General features: G+C 40.0%; 1 long non-coding RNA gene and 1 pseudogene across 2 annotated transcripts; one reads left to right on the forward strand and one right to left on the reverse strand.

Moving 5' to 3' along the window:
• The first annotated feature begins 531 nt into the window (after positions 1–531).
• LOC124668141 lies at positions 532–8829 on the forward strand (annotated as a pseudogene).
• A 769-nt stretch (positions 8830–9598) lies between these two features.
• Positions 9599–10595, reverse strand: LOC124659631. 2 transcript variants are annotated; one of them, XR_006989652.1, is made up of 4 exons: positions 10476–10595; positions 10267–10309; positions 10136–10190; positions 9599–10045 (listed from the first exon to the last, which is right to left on the reverse strand). It is a non-coding gene; the product is annotated as an uncharacterized LOC124659631 (long non-coding RNA). The 2 variants fall into 2 exon arrangements; XR_006989651.1 differs by lacking the exon at positions 10476–10595 and having other exon boundaries at positions 10267–10347.
• Positions 10596–12415: the final 1820 nt, after the last annotated feature.

Here is a 12415-nt window from a genome sequence, read left to right on the forward strand (position 1 = left end):
ATTTCATGAATCAAAACCGATAATACATCGCATTAGGCACCCATGAAAGGTACATGAAACCACCAAATCGCAGGCCAAAACGTGTATCCGGGGTAGCTTCAGCGAGCGGTGCTCCGTGGACGCCTAATTCAAAATCGGCGCTTGAAATCGCACGGCTAGCGGAAATGTTTAGATTGGGGGCGAGCCGACCGCACGCACGATACCCGCCCGAAATACGCTCGTTCCGTGCGCCCGCAAGCAATCGGACGGATCCAGTTCATATCATACGCACGCGGGCGGGACCATTTCGCGACCCCGTGCGGACTGCCAGCTTTAACTGCTCCGGCGCGTATGTGCGTATATATACGCGCACAGCTCACCCCGATCCCACCTCTTCTTCCCTGTTCCATTCCTTTCCCAATCGCTCCCAAACCATTCGTGAGAAGAATCCCCAGATCGAGAGCTCCGAGAGATTCCGTGGCGGCCGCCCCCTTCCGTCGCCGACCACTCGCCCTCCGCCCACCCGCCGGTTGGCGGCCGCGCGCGTGTTCTGCGGGTTTTTGTGCGCGCGCGCGCGTGTGTGTGAAGGTCTGACGGATTCGCTCGCCGGGTGGATTTCCAACCGGGATATGCCTTCTCCGCCCGCGCACGTAAGCTTTCTCATGATGATGCCTTGCCCTCTCCCGAATCCGGTGGGTTTATTTCGGGTGCCTATTTGACGACGCCAAGCAATCGCGATTTCTCCGACGAGCTCGTCGGCGATCGCGCGCGAGGGGTCATTTGGTTTTGTTTGTTTCCGCTGTCCGTGAGCTCAGCTGCCGCCGTAGGTATACTAGGCTTGCGCCGCCTGCCCTATCGTGCCTCCGCCGTGGTCGGGCACCGACTCGGCGCCCGCCACCTTGGTCCTGCTCTGCTGCCGCCTCATCGCCTGCCGCGGCCTCATCCGCAGTCGTCGGGGGCGCCTCTGCCTGACGCCGCCGGCTTAGTATGTGAGTACAGTTGCGTGTAATGGGCCGGGTATTTTGATGCGTCGGTGGTGAATTTGTCGTCTGATTAATATTATTTATCTCAGAGTATTTTATTTATTTGGACTTTGGAGATATTAAATTATGTTGGTGTGGACTTAGTGTTCTCTGCTGTATTAAATTATGAGGCGTCTGCTGCTGTCAAACTCTGTTTCGTTCAGTGAACGCCTGTTCTTGTAGCCTTTCAGTTTAGTTTCTCATGTTCCTAGAATCCTAGCACTACTTATTTAGTATTTACCAAATACCAATACACCATTTCAACTTATTTATTTTGTGTAAACTGTTCCATGTTATGAGATTATTAGTGGTGTGTGTTTCCTAGCATCCGCTGCTTGTTATTTTTGTTAGTTTCTGTGCACTTCCTCTCTAGTTCTGCTTATATATGTACTCACTGAACTCTCCAGTGCAATTCCTAATGTACCCAATGCGTGTTCTTCTGTGAGGATACAGTGTTGTCCTGAATGCTGATTGCTCGTGCACCCTCTATCTTTGATTATGCCTTGACTAAAGTATTTTGGCACAACACATCTGGATTGTACCAGAGTTTTTTCTGACTTTCCTGAAGCTCATAAATTCACATTCGCACTGTCCTAACGGAGTAAACTAATGAGTTCATAAATGAACAGCTGAAAATTATAAATCAGTGAACAACTAGACATGCTGAAATAGATTGAATGGAGATTCTTGTTGCCCTGACCTGGACCTTTGTAAAATCCTTATGTTGCTGTCATAAATATTTGATATGTAGTACCTTCAGTTTCCAGATTAGCACTCAAGATGATTCAAGGTTGTTGTCTTTGCAGGTGGTCATATTTCTCTATCAATAATCTGCTCAGTCTGTGTCATGAGTAAAATGTGTCATGCAGTTGAATCAGAAGAGGCAAATGTGGATGGGGTACATAACGTCCCTACCTGTAGTGATTCTTGCTGGGACAACTGTACCCATGGTAAAAAAATATCAGTTCCCAGTGGTGAGATGGAACGGCTGAGCACACAAACAAGCCCTTGCAGCACTCCTTATGGAACTCCTCTCTATAGTCGAGCAAGTTCTTTCTCCAGCTTTGCTAGTTGCTTTTCAAGATTTGGTATGTTTTTTGTGCAATATTCTCTTATAACTGAGATAATAACACATCTGTCATTATTATTATTTGCTTTCTTAGCTTAATTTTATTTGTCTTGTATTTCTCTCAGATCACTCCCACATGGATACTGACTCTGAAGAGGAACTCCTAGATACCGGCCAACTTCATCCTGATATCTTTGTCAGTGATGAATTTATGGAGATGGAAAAGGGGAATCTAGTAAAAGAGGACGAATGCCAACCCAGTCATGCCGCCGTATCCAATGATGGTGCTAATAATCCCATTTCATCAGACCAAAGTATTATATCTGGTCAACCGCAGTTGGAAACTGATCAAGGTACCACCAAGGAAAAATTTGATGCCTCTAATGTTATCTTGGACACAAGTGTATCGAAAGAGCCTGACAGAGATATCCTGTCCAATGACCAACTTACAGGAATGCAATATGGTGTATCATTGGAAGATAATGATCTTAAGAAACCCAATGTGATATACGTTGAAGAGGTTACTAGCCTTCCCATGCCAGGAGGTGAAATAATTCCGTTGAATGAGCAAGTTATGGGTCAACGTGACAGTACCAAGGAAAACACTATAGTTTACAACAATATATTGAATACCGAGTCAGACATGAAATCGGATGGCAACTTTGAAAGTGGAATCGACTATCTTTATCCCCTAGTGTCGCCCAGCTTTGATTCAGATCCTCTCATTTGGTTACCACCAGAACCAGCAAATATGGATGATGATGTTGATACTCTCGCTAATCATGAGGATGATAGTGACAACAATGACACTGGGTGGGGTAAGTCAAGTTTAAATCATAGCTTTGACAAGGAGAGAAGCAAGAATAGCCGTGAAGACCAATTGCAGAAAGCAATGTCAGAAGTTATGAATGGGCAATTCAAGATCCTTGTTGGTCGTTTTTTGGCTGCTGAAGGGTTCTCTTTGTCTGATGAAGGAACCGATAACACCTGGCTTGATATTGTTGCTTCTTTGTCATGGCATGCTGCCTTACTTGTCAAGCCCGATGACAATGTTGGAAATTTAATGGATCCAGGGTTGTATGTAAAGGTGAAATGCATAGCTTCAGGATCTTGCCAGCAGAGGTAAAGTGCTAACATTCCTCATTGTACTGCTCATTCTGTTGCCTTATTATGCCTGAACTATTTGTACTCACTCTCTTTCTTTGATAGTGAAGTGATCAACGGTCTTGTTTTTAAGAAGAGCGCTGCACATAAGCAGATGAGAGCCAACATTAAGCACCCGAAATTGTTAATTCTTCAGGGTGCCATCGGTAACTTCTCCACAGGGCTCTCGTCGATGAATTCAATGAAACAGGTGTGCATGCATGCTCGCACTCAAATTTATTTATGTTCCAGTGACAATACTTGATGATATAGAAGATTTACAATATTTCCATTCGTCACCATTGACCAGGAAAGCGAGCAGTTGGAGAAAACTCTCAGTGATGCGATAGGTAAATGGCATCCTGATGTTATATTAGTGGAGAAAGCGGTTTCACGAAATGTAAATGAGTATGTTCAGAAACAAGGAGTTACCTTGGTTAGTGACATGAATATGCATCGGCTGGAAAGAATTGCTCTTTGCACTGGTTCCCCAATTATCTCGTTGCAGGATGTTCACAAGAAAACCAACCTTATTAAGCAGTGTGAATCTATCCATTTCGAAAAGTTTGTTGAGGAGCATAATCATACTGTAGAAGGAGGAAGAAGGTCAAGCAAAACATTTTTATTTCTAGAGGGTTTTCCAAAACCTCAGGGATGCACAGTATGTTTTCTTCTCGTTTTTTCCTTATTTCTGCATTTTGTGTATTGTCCGAGTTTCTGATAAATTGGATTGGTCAGACTTCTCTCTTTATAATTTTTTTCTTCTGTTATGCTCTTTTTGACAAAAAATGCTTTCATACAAAAAAACGTTGACCAACGGGGGAAGATTTCCTCCCTTGGCTATACATTGTTAGATAGATGATGAGACCTCTCTAGCAGCGAATTTATACACGCTAGATAACACCCCGTTTAATTCGGTCCCATCGGGATTCGAACCCTGGTGCCGGCTGCGCACTCGCAAGCCTTGCCACTGAGCTAGCACTCAGTTCTAAAAAAAAAAATGCTCATACATGTTAGCAGTACTTCACCATTTTTCAAATATGTCGAATCTGATCAGACAATTTCACTCCTGGGTCCATAATCCGATTCTTAGTGTGTCTTCCATGGTGTTGTTGAGTCAAATTGTGTTTATGATAGCAAATCATTTTCTGATCGCTCATTATGTTGTTGGTAACACCATTATGCTGTTTTTTGTTATGTATATTGAGTTGGAAATTCGGTGGCAATACCATCATTTTCTGATAGCAAGGGTTATTTATGCTTTAGTGAACTTTATATATAGTACAACTTCAAAACATACCACATTGTTCCACCTTGGTTGTGCTAAGTGCTAACATTGCCATTTATGTTCAGTATTGTAACTAGTATGATTTGTTTTGGTATTTCTGATTGCATGAAGTTATTTTGTAGATATTGCTAAAAGGATCAACAAGTGAAATCTTGAAGAAGATTAAGCGAGTCCTTCATTTCACTGTCTTTGCAGCTTACCATTTGGTCCTTGAAACGTCATTCTTTGCTGATCAAAGATCATTTATAACACAAAAAAATGCCACACAGAAAGAGGACTATTTAAAAGCAGATCCACAGTTGCTTTTTCCTTCTAGCACTTCAGATGAGCAATATGCTAATATGAAAGAGTTAGCCAACTCTAGAAATTCCACGTCACAGCATCTTCATGATTCTGAAATTAAGAGTTCCAAAGGTTCTGGCAGCCAAGGTATTCTGTCTAATTCATCGCTGCCTGATCTAGATCACTCGACAAAGATTATTGGTGAGACATTATGTTCCGACTCTGCTGAGTCAACCTCATGTGATGAGTTTGGTGGGTCAACCTTTACTGCTACGTCAGAAAAAATAAGCATGCAGAAGAAAGAAGCACCTGGCGAAAATTCCCAAGAAACTTTGGATGATGAAACTCATGTGAAGACTAGGACTTCTTTAAATGCTCAGACCATATTAATTTCGATGTCCAGCCAAAACATCAGGAATAAAGCAGTTTGTGAGCAGAGTCATCTTTCCAGAATAACTTACTATGGGTATTTTGACACATCTCTGGGGATATATCTGAAAGATACTTTACTTAGTGAGGTCATACATCTTTTTTTTTGTTAATCTAACAAATCATTCATTGGCTTTATTTATGTTTAAGTAACAAGTACTTTACTTGCAGAAACACAATTGCTTATCATGTGCTGAGCCTCCAGAAGCTCACATGTACTCTTACACCCACCGTGATGGTACTCTCACTGTTCTTGTAAGAAGCCTTCCGTTGGGGGCAGCACTTTCCGGTCAGGACCAAGGAAGAATTTGGATGTGGACCAGGTGCTTGAGATGTAGTGGTAATCCCACAAATAGGGTTATAATATCTTCCTCTGCACGCAATCTCTCGTTTGGGAAGTTCCTTGAACTCAGTTTCTCAACGCATTCTTCTGCTAAGAAGCTATCAACATGTGGACATTTGCTGCATAGGGACTGCCTACGTTTCTTTGGGTAAATGTCAGAAGATGTTCCTAGGTTCATAATTCATTTTCAACATGACATCACTAAAAAATATTCATCTCATGACATGCAGATTGGGATCTAAAGTTGCTATGTTCAGATACTCGTCTGTTGAAATATATTCTGCTTGTAAGCCACCAATGGCTTTGCAGTTTCATGACCCAAACAAAAAAGAGTGGCTTGATGTTGAAGTTAAGAATGTGTGTGCCTACAATTTTTTTTCTGCAGCCATACATTTATCTTTAGCTCTATTATTCTTGCATCTTAACATACTTCTATTCTTGAAGGTCCTTCTTAAATGGAAGCTACTCTTTTCTGAAATTGGAAACATAATACAAGGCATGAAATCAAGATACTCTGGTGAAGCCATGGGGGAAAACAGGAACAGTTCGGCATATGAGGGGTTATTTTTGGAAGTCAGTGGTATGCTTGCACAAGAGAAAGATGAATTTGAGGTAAGCCTATTTTTTCTCCCATTAGTTCTTTTCCTCGGCAAAGGGTTGGTTATTATATTTTATGTGTTAAGGTGTTAACATATCCTCTGCACACAAGGTTTCTCTGAATGCATTTGATCACATTGCTAAACCGGAGGCTTGTGCTTACGATATCCTTAGCTTGAACTGGCTGTATCAACAACTGCTTCTTGGATTTTATATTTGGGATATCCGTCTTCGTCATCTTCTCCAGTACAGTAAAATAAATGCCGCATCGTCTGACAATTCTACTCACAAAAGCAAAGCGGAGAATGAGCTGAGAAGTTCTAAAAATATTGCCGTACATGGGGACTCACTATCTGTCCCGAATATTGCAATGGAGGAAGAAGCAACTATAAATTCTTCTGGCGATTTTGACAATTCCTGTAGCGGCATAATTTCAGAGAAGGATCAGCTTACTGAGAACTCAATAATCAAAGAGCAAGGGTCTTCTCCAGGTGTTGCTGATGAAAATGGGTCTCATAAAATTGACTCCTCTGTTCAGAATGTTAACCATGTTTGCTTAGATAAATCAAGTGTTTTACCAGTCAAGAATGATGAACACCCTGCACCAGCCAGAGGGGGCGATGAAATTCCCCTGTTGCCATTCCATGTAAAGGCTTGCATGTATTGCGTAACTTGCTGGATTTCGCAAGTGATGACACAGGAGACTGGGTCTGGAGTAAGTTCAGTCACTTGGAAAGGGAGTACAAGAAAGAAATACAACTTGGTTCTTTGGATAAGTTTCATCTAATCAACAAATACACCCCGTCTTCTTCATCACTGACGCAGCTCAAATACCAAATGCACCTGATGCATTTTACAGTTGGCCCATGTGGTAATATCTTGTCAATTGCTGACGAAGAGGTGTCTAGCATTATTGGTTATGCACTAGCTATATCTGAACAACAAGGAATTTACTCTGAAGCTGCATTTGAAAAGGATGAACTTATATCTAGAAAAAAGCTAGATAAAGTAGCACCCAGCAACTTGGCCAGAGGTATCTCGATGCCGGCATCAGTTGTGTCTACAAATAAATCTTTAGAAAAGGATCATAGTATGTTAAGCAATGCATCCTCATTAACATATGAGGAATCAACATCTGGATTTTATGATTCATTTCTGTCAGCATTAAAAGATATGCATCCTGAAATTTGTCTGAATAGTGAAAAGCTAGCTTTGAAGAGCAAATACACTGTTGTTTCTATATATGCAAGGCAATTCTATGAGCTTCGGAAGATATGTTGCCCATCGGAACTTGCTTATATTTCATCCATAAGCCGTTGTAAAATATGGAATGCACAAGGTGGTAAGAGCAAGGCTTTTTTTGCGAAATCAATGGATGACAGATTTATCATAAAAGAAATCAAGAAGACAGAGTTTGACTCATTCTTAAAGTTTGGCCTCGAATACTTCAAGCATTTTGGTGTATCTCAGGCCTCAAGTAACCCTACTTGCCTTGCTAAAATACTGGGAATATATCAGGTCCAGAATGAATCTTTCCCAAAGCTCTGTACTGTTAATTACTCGTGCTATCTGATGTTCATGTTCTAATTATCTCTAATAACTATTTGCAGGTCAAGGAAATTAGGAATGGTAAGGAGACAAGGACTAATTTCATGGTTATGGAGAATCTTTTATTTGGACGTAATATACTACGTCGATATGATCTGAAGGGTGCTCTTTTCTCACGATATGTCGCTGACTCAAAAAATCCTGAGAGTGTACTGTTGGATCAAAACTTTATTGAAGACATGCGTACCATGCCTATCTACATTGAAGGAAAAACCAAAAACCTCATGGAACGTGCTATTTGGAACGATACATCTTTTCTATGTGTACGTATGCTTGTTCCTGGAAATAGTTTTTTATCGAGTATATATGCATCTGTTTTTTTTTTCTGTAAAAATGTACACGTCCATTGCGTTGGTGCTGAAGCTTACAAGTTGAATTTCTTATGTTTTCAGCGTATGAATGTCATGGATTACTCCTTGTTTGTTGGAGTGGACAAACAGAAGAAGGAACTTGTGTTCGGAATTATAGATTACTTGAGGCAATATACCTGGGACAAACAACTAGAGTCTTGGGTGAAGACATCACTTGTTGTTCCCAAGAATCTTTCTCCAACAGTAATCTCACCAAAGGAGTATAAATTAAGATTCAGGATATTTATGTCTCAGTACTTCCTATCGGTTCCAGATGTTTGAGTCTGGAGGCATGATCATTTGTGATGTTGGTGGCCGACCTTATCTTTGGTATGGTTCATGCTGCCATGGTCCTTGCTTTACTGTAAAATGTCGTTGAGTTTTATCGTGGCTGTGACGTCATATGTGTTCAGTGTTAAATTTTATTTTGTTCTTTTTGTGGTGTGTGTATCCTTGTCCGTAATTTGCTTCTCAACTGTTGTACATAGCATTAGAGGCTTTAGGGCATCAGATTCCCAGGGACCGCAAAAGGCAAATCAATGGTGATAGACATACACATACCCAAAGAAATATTCTTTATTGATGATTGTTAGGGTGTAGATGGAATGTAGGTGAGGCATTAGTGTAACCTAATTTTTGAATTTGGAATAAGTTGTGCGATGTAAACCTTTACTGCCGACAAAAGATTTCCAGAATACGACGCATGAGAGTTGCACAGCTTTCCATACTGTAAAATTTGTAGTCTTGGATGCTTTATCATTTTTAAGCAATGGTTGTACTATTTCTCAACAAATATATATTTCTTATTAAGAATTTTTTTTTACTAAACATTCATAAATGATAGTCCATCTCTCATTGTCATTTCTTCCAGCCATCAAATTTTGCATGTCATCCTTTTTTGGATGACCGATTGATAAGATCACACAATCCTGCTATACAAAAACCGCTACACCTCCAGACGGGCCCAGCATGCTGGAGCACGAGCATCTTCGAGAGACCGAGTCTAAGAAACTGATTTGGTGGGTTTTGAGATTGACGAAGTCACCATGAACGCTTTGCTGTCGACGGAAACGTTCCCTCCCACTAAAGAATGAAATTCGCGCACCAAGATCTGCATGTAATAAGGATTTTTTTTCTCTTTCCCACATGTAGCTTAGAATTTCGAATTCTACTTGCTCACGTACCTTAGAGTTAACGTAACTTCTATTCATGAAGCTAAAGTGCAAAATATAAGTAAAATGAGTACCAATTTTAATATAATACTATAGATTTTCGTTTTTAATTCGTAGATAGTACTAGCGTTTTTCTTTCGTAGTTAATAAACATGTCCATCGGTATACTACCTCCGTCCCGGTTTATAGGTCTTGCGCGTATCCTAGGTCGCTAATTCAATCAATTTTACATCACATACTAGACCATGATGGCGCGCGTTGCTGCGCCCTTCCATGTAGGGTAAATATATGAAGAATTGTGAAAATATACCGACTCACAAAACAATGGAAGTTATGTTTATAAACTTACTATATTGTTCAACAATCAAAAAGGAAATGTATGAAATAATTAGATAATGGTTTCATGTGATCATACATTACAGTCTGTTGAAAACAATTCACTGTATTGTTTCACATGCAGAAAAACAATAGGAGAGCTCTTATTCATCTTTGAAGTTGCTGGAAGACACAACTTATGATATTAGGAAAAGGGTCAAATGAAATATCTGTCTACAGGGAAGAAAAAAAAGATAGTTATCCATTGTTCATACAAAAACAAAACAAAAATGCACAAAGGAGCATGTTGCTTGTGAATGTCAATGTGTTTATCTCTAATGGTGCCAGCCTTTGAACACATGCCCCCGTTGAATCGTTGCTCACGCTTGCATATTTGCATTCCAATGTGTAAAATCCATAAAGTTCAGTTGCCCATTCTCGACCATATCTAAATCATGAAGCGTTTAGATATTCAAAATGAAGAAACAGCCTGGTCAAAGTACTATTTAAGATTTTAAAAAAGGAGTAAGGTTCTTACATTCTTAAATCTCTTCAGGCGCTTGTCAAATTTCTTCAAGCATGTGGCCGTAATTCTTCAATAAGAGAAAAATTGTAAAACATAATAAGAAACTTGCTAAATTTAAAAAACATTGTGAATTCTAGTTTCACCTTATTCCGTAAGTAGAAGCTCATCCTTGTTGGATCTCTGTCCCTGCTCAAGAGCCATTCGTATGCACCATGAATAAGGAAAAAGTCCAAAGCAAATTGTCACTTCAGTAATTCTCCATGTCTGAGGCATGCACCTAGCTACCTATTTTTTTGCGGGAAAGCATCTAGCACATGCAAGCAACACACTGATCAAAACATTAGTCATTCACCTTTGGCGCGAAGGTGCAGAGGTATCCCAATGAAGTAACAGAGAGCATGGCTTGACGTCTGACGCGGGATGCAATTGACGCGCTCTTAGTAGATATAGGACGATATAGAGCACGCCGCACGTTGCGGTTGAGAAGTCAACACAATTTGATGTTAATAAAAAATAATAAGATGATGAACATGAATATTGAGTAACACATCTGTCTCTAATTAATAGTCTAATATATGCATTTGCTCAAGTCAAATGTCACCAAACTACAACATTTCCTCTAACTTCTTTAAAGGGGATTACACTGAGCTTTGAAGAGGATTACTTTGATTTTGGTAAGTAATAAAGTTTCTTTGAGAATGACTATAAATGTGACTTAAATAAGAGAACAATCTTGTATTTTACTCTGGATACGATGCTTTCTAGTATACTTTTTGACATGTGAATATTTGTTTTGTCAAATTCACCTGAGATATTTTACTGATATAAGAAGCATTTTCCAATGTCCATAAAAAGTAAAGCATCCAAATCATGCAAAAGGCAAAAAAAAAACAAGTTTAATTCCGTGCCAAATTAAGCCATAAAAAGGGAAAAGAAAGATAGTTCTTAAGATAAAGAACAAAAAAAATGAATGCATGACAGATTTCAGAACTAATTTAGGTAACAATTGCACACATTAGTGAAGCTAGCAATGGTAGTTGTTTATATCTCATAAGCCCGTGAACATGTGGAATTTTACACCCTTATCTCTAAAATCATAGCGGTTAAAATGATGGCGTAGCATGTTCACTGCACCTCTATATCTTTCCTTTTGAGAATCACATGTTTAGCAGGACAAAGGCTATAGAAAAAAAACACACATTCATCAGCTAGTACACACATACAAAACTGAGTTTTATGATACTCATGGCACAACTAAAATCAGAAATTTCTTAAATAGATAGGGGGCTACTGCACGTACACTGTAGAGAGAGAACATGGCATACTTTGTGGATTTTTTCACAGCCGCATACCTAGTTGCTTTGTATGGTAATGACAGCAAGATCTGAGAAACCTGAGAAGAAATAACATCCGAAATGAGATTTTTATCCAGTGCATTGCGTCCCGTATACATCTGTGCAAGCCTTTGTTAACACGATCAAGTGGATATGCATATTGGGTTGCACATGTATTGATTGAGGCCAAACCATAATCAACATCCATAAGAAGTATGTACCAAATAGGGGTGGATCGATCAGTGATGGCATTAACAATAATATAGCACAGAGCAATAGGGGAAGCATTAACAGAAACACGGCTGCGCGCTTTGTCCAAACTGTTTGCCACATGAAAAAATCGAAAAGTAATGAAGAATGCCTAACTATGGTGGAAGAAAATTGTGCTCAATGGTCAAAATGACTGTAGACTGCAGCTCTGGAGTAGGGGTTTTTGTAGCACAATGTCTCCCCAGGTTCTTCATCAGTTTCAGACGCAGGCTGCTTAGATGCCTCCACAAATTTCTTCTTCTAGAGATCATGGAGGAGAGAAAATGGTAAGGTGTTACTGTGCCGGTTTCTTGGAGGATTCAATGGAGAAGGGAAAGAGGAGAAGAAGTGGAACAATTTAGAAGATAAAGTGCCATTTACAACAGCTGTGGAGGGCACAGGTTGTGCAGGTCTTTGCTACTTGAGTCCGAGGGAAGATAAAGAAAAACATAGATATGAGCCCGTGGCCAATCACATGATTTATAAGAAGAAAAGAAAGTGATAATTTGCTGGTAATAAAAAATAAAAAGATAAAATAATGATGTGGTATAGCTTCATGTTGAGAGTGTGGTAGTGGGGATAATAGTCCAGGAAGAGGGAATAGTGAAATATAATGGGTTTGATCACATGCATACACATAATGTGAAGTAAACAGATCGGTACACCCCGGTAGAAGGCGGGACATTATAATACAGATCAGCCCTCTGAG

Source organism: Lolium rigidum, chromosome 6 (genome assembly GCF_022539505.1).
Source record: "Lolium rigidum isolate FL_2022 chromosome 6, APGP_CSIRO_Lrig_0.1, whole genome shotgun sequence".
Lineage (NCBI taxonomy): Eukaryota > Viridiplantae > Streptophyta > Magnoliopsida > Poales > Poaceae > Lolium > Lolium rigidum.